The sequence below is a fragment of the Triticum dicoccoides genome, chromosome 3A (genome assembly GCF_002162155.2).
Source record: "Triticum dicoccoides isolate Atlit2015 ecotype Zavitan chromosome 3A, WEW_v2.0, whole genome shotgun sequence".
NCBI lineage: Eukaryota > Viridiplantae > Streptophyta > Magnoliopsida > Poales > Poaceae > Triticum > Triticum dicoccoides.
The window spans coordinates 697,624,648-697,635,389 of NC_041384.1; the positions used below are offsets into that span (position 1 = coordinate 697,624,648).

At 45.9% G+C, this 10,742-nt stretch overlaps 1 long non-coding RNA gene across 2 annotated transcripts; it reads left to right on the forward strand.

Moving 5' to 3' along the window:
- Positions 1-257: 257 nt before the first annotated feature.
- LOC119270290 lies at positions 258-1,457 on the forward strand. 2 transcript variants are annotated; one of them, XR_005134034.1, is made up of 3 exons: positions 258-922; positions 1,018-1,065; positions 1,178-1,457. It is a non-coding gene; the product is annotated as an uncharacterized LOC119270290 (long non-coding RNA). The 2 variants fall into 2 exon arrangements; XR_005134033.1 differs by having other exon boundaries at positions 258-1,065.
- Positions 1,458-10,742: the final 9,285 nt, after the last annotated feature.

Here is a 10,742-nt window from a genome sequence, read left to right on the forward strand (position 1 = left end):
GGAGCCAGATGGCTTGGTTGTAAAATACAGTAAAGCGTAGAGCTAACTGCAATAAGTCTGAGGATCGAATCAGAATTTACTTGGACGTTTTTAGCATTAAGATAAAGTTAGAGGACTAAATCAAAAAGTGGCTGAAAGGACAAGATTTTTCTTCTTCCTTCTGTGCGGATATGAATTCCCAATGGGGAATTTTTCTATGCCACAGCCATTTGAGATAGGCTCCGCCGGCCGGAGGTGCCGCTGCTTCCGCCGCGGGAGGGGCCGGTTCTGTGGGCGTGCCGGCGTCTCCGCTACCGGGAGCCACATCGGTGGAAGCCCTGCGGCGGGCTCGGGTTGGCCGAGCGTCGGGTGCAGGCTCCTCCACGCGCTGGATGGCGCGATAGCGTCGCACGCCGAGGCAGGGAGCCACCGCGTCGTCGGTCAAGAGCCGCGGGAGCAAACAGCGCCGATGGCGATGTTGCAGGCTCCACCGCGAGCCGTGATGGGAGAGCGCCGCTGCCCAGCACACCGGACAAAGCGGTGGAGTGTCGCAGGTCTCCGTCGTTGTGGACAGAGAGTGTTTCGAGGCAGCCGCCTGCACGTGCAGGCCGGGCGTCGTGCCGTGTCGACGGCGTTGAGGCCCGCGCAGTGTTGTGCGCCAGGGCTACGCCGACTGCCGCAGGTGCTCAGACTTGAGCACGGGGCCTCCTCCGCCGCGTGATGCGGCTGCGCTGCGGAGAGCCGGGCCGAGGGCCGCTCCTTCGAGCAGAGGGCCGCTCCTTCGAGCAGAGAGCCGGGCCAGGGTTGTGGTCTCCACCGCGCCGGGGCGGGTTGGTGCTACTGCAGGCCTCTTCCACGAGGATCTTGCTGCTGTAGTGACGTCGAGGCGACGAGCAGCACCAACCGGTAGTACCAGCACAAGGCTAAATTAGAAAATGACATGGTACCTTCTTCTCCCCTTTGCATGACTGGTTGATGCGTTCTTGATTGAAGCTTTCTCTTCTTTGATCCATGAATTTCTTTCCGTTGATGCTTCAGCAATCCTTTCAATTCACCATGCCCACATGCTCGGATGAAGCAATTCTCGTAAGTGCAATGACGTTCAGAAAAAAAAGCAATCAGTAATTGGATCTTTGATTAATCACAAGCAGAGAAGATCAAATAAGCAATCTATTGACAAATTTCCTTCTCTACGCAGAACATGGCAGTGGCCGGTTGACTCGTCACAGGTCACAGCGATTTGTGCTAATTAGCCGGACTCTGAACAACACCGCCGGGGCAAGCCATGGACGCTCGCCGTTGGTGTTCGGAGGCCGTGGTCAGGGAGGCACCGGGTTCCGCTGGCGGCGTTGCAGCGTACATAACCGCTGCCTGGGATGGCCTATTTCTCTCATAGGAGAGCAAAGGGCTGATAACGTGTTTGAGATTGAACGAGAGATGAATGAATAGTAAAGCAAAACTGTTGATCTCTTTCATTAGTGATTAGGCTTATATATAATCTGAGAGGACGCAGCAACAGAGGGACGCGTCCATTCCCGAACAGCGCATCGAGGGATGCGGTTGTTGCGGAGGGGCAGTTAGGACAAGGGGAGATTTCCCTTCAATTAAGTGTCTTAATTAAATCCTAACAGCTATTTCCCCTCAATTTCGTGACGGCGGGTCCATCAGGCACATTGACGCCTGCTTTTTCGAAAAAGAGCACTTTATTACTTAAAAGGTTTAAGCATTGACGCCTGGTTGAAAGCACAGCAGCAAAAACTCCGGCTTGTGGAGGCCTCTTTGCACCTGGAAGCCCGCCCCTAGGCAACGACGCCACGGGCGCCATGCCGGGCCTGGGCAACAACGCGCGCTGGCTGGCGTCGGGCAGGAACTCCTACCAGTTGCAAGGGCAGTCATAATTTGTTAACAGACTCTTTCGTCTGAGACCAACATAGAATAGCAAAATAATTCATGCTAACAGAGCAACAACTGGAAAACATACATAATGACTTCATGCTAACAACAACTACAAAACATAATCAAGTTGCAGCACTTGGACAAACCAGAAATAGCATGCCAGTTGTGCACTAGTACCATATAGCACGGACGAGGCTCCTCTGACGTACTGCAGGGCGCAGTTGGGCCACTGACAGGTGGGCCCGAAAGCAAGTTGGCCCACCTGTCAGTGACCCAACTGCGCCCTGCAGTACGTCAGTAACCCAAAGGCTAGGGTTGTAGGAACCACACTTGTACAGTTTTGTGCCAAAAACCACTAATTCTGAGCCTAATTTTTTGCAAAGAACACTAGTTATCGGTTTAGATCCATTTGATGACGATTATGAAAAGTGGAGCCCGCAAAGCTGATGTGGCACGGGGGTCAAAGACCCCGTGCGCACGGGGTACCCAGTAGCTTTCTGGCGAGGACACGGATTTTATCCCCAAGTTCACTCTTCCTTGGGGAAGAGGTACTATCTGTTTAGAGCGGTGCTGGAGCCAAAGCTTGCGGAACGCCACAAAGGCTCACTGTAGTCTCTTTCGACTCACCCCCAACGGATGAGCCTCGAATCACTCAGGGTTGGTCTTGAAGTCGACCACCACACCTTTACAAACTTCTTCAGAGCACATCACAAGCAAGGAAGCTTCCGGAGTAACCTCTAACCACCTAGGAGCCCAAGCTCCAAGTGTAACAAGTCAATGGGGGGGTGTTGCGGGGAACACGATTTGGTTTGGTCAAGATGCAGATCGGGTCTTGCTCTCCCAATCCCCAAAGTTTCAACAAGTTTGGGTGGAGGGATTGAGAGTATTGAGCAAAATGGAGTATAGCAATTGGAGCTCAACAAGACATTAGAGTTAGGGATGGAGGTGGAAGAAGGGGGGGCTTTTATAGTGTTCTTGCTGGGGTGGCCATTTCTGCCCGTTGGACCCCGTGCGCATGGGCTAAGTTAGCCCCGTGCACACGGGGTACTCAGAGACTTTCACATCACCCCGTGCGCACGGGGGTCTTGCCCCCCGTTCGCACGGGGTACCCAGAGAGTTTACGCAGTACCACGTGCGCATGGGGTACCCAGAGAGTAACGCAGTACCCCGTGCGCACGGGGGTCAGTAACTTTCTGTTGCAAGTTCTCCGAGTACCACATGCACGCACAATATGTATTTAAGTGGTAGGAATGGGTAGGTTGGTGTATATGTTTCGACGATGGCATTCCCACACAACACATATCCACACCGACCCCTCTTAATACTGCGGTCTTTCCTATGACTCGAAATGAACAAAAAATAAAACCTTCGAATCGCCGGAAGACCACGTCTTTGATCTTTTTGAATTGGGGGGTTGCACATCTCCATCAAACGCAATATGGAACCAATATCCCGAGACAGACTTTAGCAACCGATATCAGTTCCACGAACCACATTGTCATCACACCAAAATATAGTTTAAGTGCCACTTGCACTTTCAACGATGAACTAAAATCAAACTTTTTTATATACATTAAACTAAAAGCGAACATGAAAAAATAAAAAAACAAATAGAGAAAATGAATAAATAAGAAGAGAACAAAAAATGAACACATTTTGATTTGTTTTAAAAAATTGATGAACATGAACAATTTTAGAAAAATGAACAAATTAACAAATTTTGAAACAATTATTGAAACTTGTGAATTTATGAAAAAAGAGTCAGAAAAAATAAAATCAACTTTTGAAAAAATAGAAAAATTAATAGGAGAGGAAAAACAATGAAGAAAAATGATAAAAAAACATGAAGAAATCAAAACAAAAGAAAGAGGAAACATGTATCCTAGCTACTTGGGCCGGCTCATCTGCAGTTTGTTCGCTGACGAGGGTGGACTTGCAACTAGGATAAAACAAGATCGGACCCCTAGTGGCAAGTCGAGGGTGGACTCTCAATTGGGACTAAAAAAGGTCAGACCCTAGTTGTGAGTCAAGTTTGGACTTGCAACTCGGACAAAAAAGGTTTGGCCCGAGTTGCGAGTCAAGGGTGGAGTTGCAATTGGGACGAGAAAAGGTCAAGCCCTAATTGCAAGTCAACGGTGGACTTGCAACTGAGAAAAAAAAGGTCAGGCCTCAGTTGCAAATTGAGGTTGGACTCGTAATAGGGACTAAAAAAGGTTGGGCCGCAGTTGCAAGCCGAGGGTGGACTTGCAAGTTGGACAAAAAAGGTTGACTCCTAATTGCGAGTAGAGGGTGGACTTGCAACTCGGATAAAAAAAGACTGGACCCCGGTTGCGAGTCGAAGGTGTACTTGCAGCTCGGACAAAAAAAAGGTTGGACTCTAGTTGCGAGTCAAAGGTTGACTTGCAACTCGGACAAAAAAGGTTGGACCCTAGTTACGAGTCGAGGGTGGACTTGCAACTTGGGCAAAAAAAGTCTAGCCCCATTTGTGTCGAGAGTGGACTTACAACTAGGACAAAAATGGTTGCCCCCCCTTACGTATTGAGGGTGGACTTTCAACTCAAACAAAAAAAGGCTGGACCCTAGTTGTGAGTCAAGGGTGGGCTTGCAATTAGAATAAAAAATGTCGAGACCAAGTTGTGAGTCGAGAGTGTAAATGTAATCAAGAAAAAAGGTCGGGCCTCAGTTGCGACTCGACGGTGGACTTGCAACTCGGACAAAAAAGACCAGACCCCAGTTGCGAGGTGAGGGTGGACTTGCAACTTGGACAAAAAATACCAAGTCCGAGTTACAAGTCGAGAGGGATATTGCAACTGGGACAAAAAAGTTCAGGCCCCAATTGCGAGTTGAGGATGGACTTGCAATTAGAAAAAAAATTAGGCCCAGTTGCGAGTTGACGATGGACTTCCAACTAGAAAAAAAAGCCCGGGTCCTCAATTGCAAGTCGAGAGCAAACTTGCAACTGGGACAAAAACGTCGGGCCCAGTTGCGAGTCGAGGGCGGACTTGCAACTGGGACAAAAAATGGTCGGATCCCAGTTACAAGTCGAGGGGCGGACTTGCAACTGGGACAAAAAATGGTCGGGTCTCAATTGCGAGTTGAGGGTGGACTTGCAACTAGGACAAAAAATGGTCGGTCTCAGTTGACTTGCAACTGGGACAAAAAATGCTCGGGTCCCAGTTGCGAGTCGAGGACGGACTTGCAACCGGGACAAAAAATGGTCGGGTCCCAATTGACTTGCAACTGGGACAAAAATTGGTCGGGTCCCAGTTGACTTGCACCTAGGACAAAAATTGGTCGGGTCCCAGTTGCGAGTTGAGGAAGTACTTGCAACTGGGACAAAAAATGGCCGGGTATCAATTGCGAGTTGAGGGTGGACTTGCAACTAGGACAAAAAATGGTCGGGTCCCAGTTGCCACTTGAGAGCGGACTTGCAACTAGGACAAAAAATGGTCGGGTCCAGTTGTGAGTCAAGGGCGGACTTGCAACTGGGACAAAAAAATGGTCCAGTCCCAATTGTGAGTCAATGGTGGACTTGCAACTGGGACAAAAAATGATCGGGTTCCAGTTGCGACTCGAGGACGGACTTGCAACTGGGACAAAATGGTCGGGTCCTAATTGCGAGTCGAGGGTGAGCTTGCAATTAGGACAATGGGACAAAAAATGGTCGGGTTCCAGTTGCGACTCGAGGGCGGACTTGCAACTGGGACAAAATGGTCGGGTCCTAATTGCGAGTCGAGGGTGAACTTACAATTGGGACAATAAAAAGTCAGACCCCAGTTACGAGTCGAGGGATGACAAAAGCATAACCGAACAGGCCTACGCTAATAAAAGGATACACAATAAAACAAGCAACAACAAGCGAGGCAGAAGGTAGAGCGCTTGCACAAAAATTACGATAACTAAATCAAGCGGCGGATTTAAAGAATACTTATAAAATTTTAAAAATCATGGATTTCAAAAGACCAGAAAAGGGAAAACAAAAAAAGTAATAAAAATGATGAAAAACAAAAAAAAATCTTATACCAAAGTTTTTCCTGTGGTGATGCACAAAAAATTTAGTCAGTACATCAATGTTGTAAAATAAGTGCATTTATGTTGTACAACTATAACATTGCCCTGCTAAAAACCTTGGTATGGCTAGTTACATCATTGCTGGAAAAAGACTATAGTGAGACAAACTTCTTTCTCTTGTTACTAAAAAAAACATGCATCGATCTCGGGATGAGGGCACTGCTTAAAATAGTTTAGCAGAACATTTCCACCACAAAACACACAAAACATCCGCTTGATCACGTATCGGAACCAAGGCTGGTTAGAACGGCCAGCAATTGGCAGGCCTTCAAATTATGACTCGGTCTCTTTGAATTCCAGTGCAAAAGCCCAACAACCAAACCGCAGCCCGTGACTTGGCACGTGGCCCAGAAAAACAAAACAGAAACAGCCCACCCACTCGCATGGACGTGGACAGAGAGGCTGGCGCGTACAACAACAGGATGCAAACGAGCGCACGAAAGAGACAATCACGTTGCGCGAACTTTAAAGACAAACAAAGATCAATGGTTTTAGATTTAGATGTGGGATAGTATATTACATCTACTCCCTCCATTCGGAATTACTTGTCGCAGATAGATACATCCATTTCCGAGACAAGTAATTCCGAACGGAGGGAGTAGATGTGAAATAGCCAACCTGTTCTTTTTGTTAGCTCCTGCCGTGAAACAATTCCTTTCTTTTTCCTTGGGCCCTCAAAATTTTATTTCGTAGCACTGGGCTGTATTCCTAGTGAGACTTTGATATGGATGGTGATTTCAATCGGACCACCCATTGTGTACCGGTGTGCTTCCACGGCTACTGTTATGTTTTCATTTTTATTTCCTTGTGTAAGAACCAAGTTTATATTCTCACGTTTTCATTTCTTTGTCATCATTCTTCAATATTTGGTTATGCTCGATCTTCGTTGTTCTTACCCCTCTCGACATAACGACAACATAATATTCACTAATCCCTCTGTTGAATAATGTAAGGTGACCATGCATTCTAAGATCTACTCTCTCCGTTTCAAAATAAATGACTCAATTTTGTATTAACTTTAGTATAAAGTTGGGTCATCTATTTTAGAACGGAGGTAGTACCTTTGACAAATAGGAGTGCTAGTCAGTTTTGTAGCTGATGCACCCTCCCTCTCTCCCTCCGCGCCCCCTCCCGTTAGCACTCTGCAAAGTGTTATGCAAATGTATGAATGCTTTCGTGTTATTAATACAATGTTCAGGTGGGTGATCGCCCCACGTTGACTGCTCAAAAAAAGAAAATAGTCAGTTAAATAATATATACACGGACGGGAACTTTTTGAACATGGTTCCATGCACACCCCTTAGTACAGTAAAATCACAAAAATGCAGAAAAAAACCAAACGAATCTAAACTTTTAGGGTCAAACTTGATCAACCATTTCACATCGGTGCTTTCGTGGCAAAGAAATACAAGTTTCATTCCTTAACGAAACTTCACATGTGATTAGAATGGTCAACCAAGTTTGATACTTCAAAATTATTCACTATAGCTAGCAAAAGTTATATGCAGTCATAGTGCTCAATAGCATAGTTAAAATGCCCACAATATCTGTATTGGCAGTTCTTTGGTATTTGTAGTAATATATGTAATCTGCTAGAACTGCTACCAACTTATGATTATAATTTTCAAGTGATATATCTACTCCTAATGTCTCAGTACGTAAGTCGTTCGTTCGTTTCGTTCGTTCCCACCCTTCCATCGATCTCTCCTCCACCAGGCGATCTCCTTCCCACCAATTTTTTTCCTCCCTCCGAAAACCAGGACCGGTTTTAATTCATGCATCACCAGAACCAAACCAACCCTTCCATCCTTTCATCGATCCCACTCTTCCATATAAAACACCAATACTTTCATCCTTCCCTTCCATATACAAAGCCAATCCTAGGAATCTGCGGTTTTGATGGTAGGTCGTGGTACGTCGTCATTCGCTTCCATCGTTTCGCTTCGATCGTAATTCAAGTCTTTTCCGATCGAGGGAATAATCGTGTTGTAATCCCCAGTTTCCAGGTAAGGCAATTCTCTTCTGGAAATAATCCATGATCAAATCCTAACTTCCCGGTCCAATCCCACCTACCACTTCAGTTTTTTTAGCATACCAAAATTTTCTAGCCTAACAATTCCACCGGTTCTCTCCACATCCCTCCTCACCTCATGTATCCCACGACGATGTGATGACCGAGGAACAACGCAGATCTCAGGCCATCACCTGCCGACCTCTCATGTGCGGCCCGGAGGTCGACCCGTCCTGCTCCTCTTGTCCGCAGGTGCGCGACAGCGGGTTGCGGGAGAGTGGACCGCTGTAGATAGAGGGGGGGGAGGTGATAGAGATGTTAATGAAGATGGCGGAGGTGTTGGTGAAGATCGCGGTGATGATGATGGTGGCCACGGCAGCGTTCCGGCGCCACCGAAGGAGAGGGGGAGAGGGGCCCCCTTCTTCCTCTTCTTCCTTGACCTCCTCCCTAGATGGGAGAAGGGTTTCCCCTCTGGTCCTTGGCATCCATGGCGTGGGAGGGGCGAGAGCCCCTCCGAGATTGGATCTATTTCTCTGTCTCTCTTTGTTTCTGCGTTCCCTTCTTTTGCCCTTTCACCGTTTCGTATATATATGGAGATCCGTAACTCCGATTGGACTAAAACCTTCGCCGTGATTTTTTTACCAAAAATTAGCTTTCTTGCGGCCGAAGAAGGGCATCAACCGCCTTATGGGTGGCCCACGAGGGTTAGGGGCGCGCCCAGGGGGCAGGCGTGCCCCCCTGCCTCATGGCCACCTCGGGCACTGTTTCGCGTTGATCTTTCTCCTAGATTTTCCAAATATTCCAAAAATGAGCTCCGTCCGTTTTTATCCCATTTTGATTCCGTTTGATATGGATATTCTGTGAAACCAAAAACATGCAACGGACAGGAACTGGCACTGGGCATTGGATCAATATGTTAGTCCCAAAAATAATATAAAAAGTTGCCAAAAGTATATGAAAGTTGTAGAATATTGGCATGGAACAATCAAAAATTATAGATACGACGGAGACGTATCAGCATCCCCAAGCTTAATTCCTGCTCGTCCTCGAGTAGGTAAATGATAAAAAAGATAATTTTTGATGTGGAATGTTACCTAGCATAATCTTGATCATGTATCTAATCATGGCATGAATATTAAGACACGAGTGATTCAAAGCAATAGTCTATCCTTTGACATAAAAACAATAATACTTCAAGCATACCAACCAAGAAATTATGTCTTATTGAAATAACATATCCAAAGAAAGCTCATCCTTACAAAATCATATAGTCTGGCTATGCTCCATCGTCACCACATAAAATATCCACATCATGCACAACCCCGATGACAAGCCGAGCAATTGGTTCATACTTTTTAACGCACTTCAGCATGTTCAACCTTCACGCAATACATGAGCGCAAGCCATGGACATAGCACTATAGGTGGAATAGAATGTGATGATGGGGGTTATGTGGAGAAGACAAAAAGGAGAAAGTCTCACATCGACGCAGCTAATCAACGGGCTATGGAGATGCCCATCAATTAATGTCAATGTGAGGAGTAGGGATTGCCATGCAACGGATGCACTAGAGCTATAAGTATATGAAAGCTCAAACTGAAACTAAGTGGGTGTGCATCCAACTTGCTTGCTCATGAAGACCTAGGGCATTTGAGGAAGCCCATCGTTGGAATATACAAGCCAAGTTCTATAATGAAAATTCCCACTAGTATATGAAAGTGATAACTCAAGAGACTCTCTATATATGAAGAACATGGTGTTATTCTGAAGCACAAGTGTGGTAAAAGGATAGTAACATTGCCCCTTTTTCTCTTTTTTTGCGGGCTTCTTTGGCACCTCTTTTTTAGGCTTCTTTGGCCTCTCTCTTTTTTTTGATGGGGCAATGCTCTAATAATGATGATCATCACACTTTTATTTACTTACAACTCGATATTACAACTCGATACTAGAACAAAGATATGACTCTATATGAATGCCTCCGGCGGTGTACCGGGATGTGCAATGATCTAGCATAGCTATGATATCAAAAAACGGACAAGCCATGAAAACATCATGCTAGCTATCTTACGATCATGCAAAGCAATATGACAATAAATGCTCAAGTCATGTTTATGATGATGATGGAAGTTGCATGGCAATATATCTTGGAATGGCTATGGAAATGTCATAATAGGTAGGCATGGTGGATGTTTTGAGGAAGATATAAGGAGGTTTATGTGTGAAATAGTGTATCATATCACGGGGTTTGGATGCACCGGTGAAGTTTGCACCAACTCTCAATGCGAGAAAGGGCAATGCACGGTACTGAAGAGGCTAGCAATGATGGAGGGGTGAGAGTGCGTATAATCCATGGACTCAACACTAGTCATAAAGAACTCATATACTTATTGCAAAAGTTTATTAGCCCTCGAAGCAAAGTACTACTATGCATGCCCCTAGGGGGATAGATTGGTAGGAAAAGACCATCGCTCGTCCCCGACCGCCACTCATAAGGAAGACAATCAATAAACACCTCATGCTCCGACTTCGTTACATAACGGTTCACCATACGTGCATGCTACGGGACTTGCAAACCTCAACACAAGTATTTCTCAATTTCACAATTACTCGACTAGCATGACTCTAATATCACCACCTTTATATCGCAAAACTATTGCAAGGAATCAAACATATCATATTCAGTGATCTACAAGTTTTATGTAGGATTTTATGACTAACCATGTGAATGACCAGTTCCTGTCATCTCTCTAAATAGATATAAGTGAAGCAAGAGAGTTTAATTCTT